The following is a 2,990-nucleotide window of genomic DNA, read 5'->3' on the forward strand; positions in this document are numbered from 1 at the left end:
TAACGCTGATTGGCGATTGCCTAGAAGGTCATTTGATTCCAGGTACTGATGAAGTGTTTTATTGGAGACGCTCTCGTAAACTTTGCCAACACATGAGAGAAGGATAGTTGGTCTATAGGAGCCCACGCTCGTTGGATCGCATTCTGGCTTTAGAGTAGGTATAACTTGGGCGGACTTCCATGTTCGTGGGATGGTTCCGAAGCGAAAGCACAGCCGAAAAAGCAACGACAAGGGTCCAGCTAGTTCGGCACTGCAGGACTTGAGGACAACATTTGGTATGTTGTCAGGACCCGTGGCTTTGGTCACATCAAGATGCTGCAGAATGCGAAGGATCTTGGGAGTAGAAAAATTCACGCGGGCCAGGACAGTGTCGGTTTGGTCGGAGAAATGTGGCACGTCTCTCCCGTCGTCCTCTAGATTCGAGAAGTCGGCAAAATTCTTAGCACGAGATTCAGCCTTTGCCTGTGGATCTTGTACCACTGTCCCGGTCGTCTGGAGAGACGGACTTGCGGTCCCCTTGGACGACGGTAAAGCTTCATCGACAATTCTGCACCAGCTCTTTGCCGAAGCACGTTGTAGCTTGGTTGGCGAATTTCTCCATATGCTGATTCCAGGACTGCCGAATTACTTGAACTGTATCTTTAGGCGCAGGTTTGAATCCAATTCTGTTCTTTTTATTCTTTTAAAGTAGCCATTACTTGTGTGCCTTTTGCCTTGCTCGGAGTGTCATCTTACACTGGGCGTTAAACCAGGGCTTGTCCTTACATGACACCTGGATCCGCTTTGAAGGGATATGCTTTTCGACAGAGTCAACTATGGCCTGCTCAACTATCTGCAGCTTTCTCTGGGCCTTCCAGGAGAAAGGATCACCACTGCTGAGAAAAACGAGCGTTTCTAAAACCATCCCAATCGCCACTTTGGTAGAGCCAGAGTTTTCGTTCAGGTATTAGTAGAGGCAGACCAAGTAGGTTTCCAAGGACAGCTAAGACGTCTGCGTCACTAGTAATAGCGCGAGCTGTTGCCTTACATGATTCAGGATGATCTTTAAGGTAGAGGTCAAGACGAGATGATCCGTTTGGGCCGTGATGAGTGTCGAAATCGACAGGTTGTTCCAGCCCGTAAGAGAGAGATAGATCATAGAAGTCCGACCCTTCCCAATCAGTATTTTGCTGCGAAGCCACACGCTATGATGGACGTTGAAGTCTCCATGAAGGATAATGGCAGACTTAGCGTACTTGCCCAGAGGAGCAATACAAACGCTAGGATTGCCCTAAAGCTGACCCAGCATGAGATGAATCTGTTCCGTGAAGTACAGATGCTGATGAGTATTGTAAAGCTACCAGCTATGAGAATGTACTGGGAGCGCACTTTCCGATACACTCCAATCGCAGAGGCTATAAGCCTTGACAGATTTTTCATGATTCGGCAGTTTTTTCATTATCAATGCCGATAGCTTACCAGTGCCATCTGATCAAACAGGTCATGATAAGCTGTGCAAAGTCAGACCAATGTATGACGAGCTCAGAGAAAATCTAAAAAGCAAACCGCCAGAGGAGAGACCAAGTGTAGACGAACAAATGATTCCCTTCAAGGGTCGGCTAAGTTTCAAACAGTACTTGAAAGATAAGCCTCATTGATGGGGTGTCAAAGTGTTTACGAGAGCGGGCGTGAGTGGAATTGTCTATGACCTATAAATCTAAACAGGAAAATGCTCAGTTCCGGCTAGTCATTTGGGGCTGGGTGCTGACGTTGTCCTTAGACTGATAGACAATGTGCCACAGGGAATGAATTTCAAGCTGTACTTCGGCAATTTTTACACATTTATTCACTTTACTCATGCTTTACGCACCAATCACGGAGTTGAATCATGTGGGACGATGAGGAGTAATCAAATGAAAGGTGTAGTTTTGGAAAGTGATGCAACATTGAAAAAGAAAGGGCGTGGAAGCTATGATTATAGAATTGAGAGGCACAGAGAAGTCTCCATTTTGAAGTGGTTTGACAATAAACCAGTGCATATGTACATCGTCATATTTACCTCATTGTTCTCTGCTATAGCTCCAGTCGACCAGTGTCAAAGGTGGGATGGACGTACTCGTAGCCATGTCGTGGTAGAACGCCCATGGGTTGTCCGTGAGTACAACAAGTCAATGGGTGGCGTAGACTTGTCTGATATGCTTCTGGAGCTCTACCGCACTGACATACGGTACAAGAAATGGCACATGCGGATAGTGTATTATTTCCTTGACTTAGCTGTGAATAATGCTTGGCTTCTACATAGGCGAGAGTGCAAAGACCTGAGTAAGCAGCATATGTCCTTGATGTATTTTAAGATGGATATTTGCAGATCCTTGAGAGTGTCAGGAGTTGTCTATAGTGGAGCTCTACTGGAGCTCTTCTGGAGCTCTACCGCACTGACATACGGTCCAAGAAATGGCACATGCGGATAGTGTATTATTTCCTTGACTTAGCTGTGAATAATGCTTGGCTTCTACATAGGCGAGAGTGCAAAGACCTGAGTAAGCAGCATATGTCCTTGATGTATTTCAAGATGGATATTTGCAGATCCTTGAGAGTGTCAGGAGTTGTCAATAGTCCTCGTGCTGGTCGACCCTCTATCAGTGCTCCTACACAGCGAAAAACAAAACTACCGACGCAGGCATGCCATCGGAATCCGTGCGATATGACACTACTGGCCATCTGCCCAACACCGTTGAAATGGGACCTTTCCGGTACGAAAAATGTGCAAGTGGTACAACTAGCCGAATTCTCTGCGTTAAATATAAGATTCGGTTGTCTCTGAATGGAGACAGAAACTGTTTTATGAACTTCCATATTAAGTGAAATGAATCTTTTTTATCCTAAGGTGACAATATGGTAACCATTTCTATTTCAGTTTGTGAATGAAATAAATAATTGAAGTTGAAATTAAGTTGAAACGAAGCTTACGTTGATTATTATTGCAAGGTTTCAGAATTTTTCAAGCACTC

The sequence above is a fragment of the Artemia sp. Qi Xiang Cuo genome, chromosome 3, assembly GCF_049724085.1.
Source record: "Artemia sp. Qi Xiang Cuo chromosome 3, ASM4972408v1, whole genome shotgun sequence".
NCBI classification, from domain to species: Eukaryota; Metazoa; Arthropoda; class Branchiopoda; order Anostraca; family Artemiidae; genus Artemia; species Artemia sp. Qi Xiang Cuo.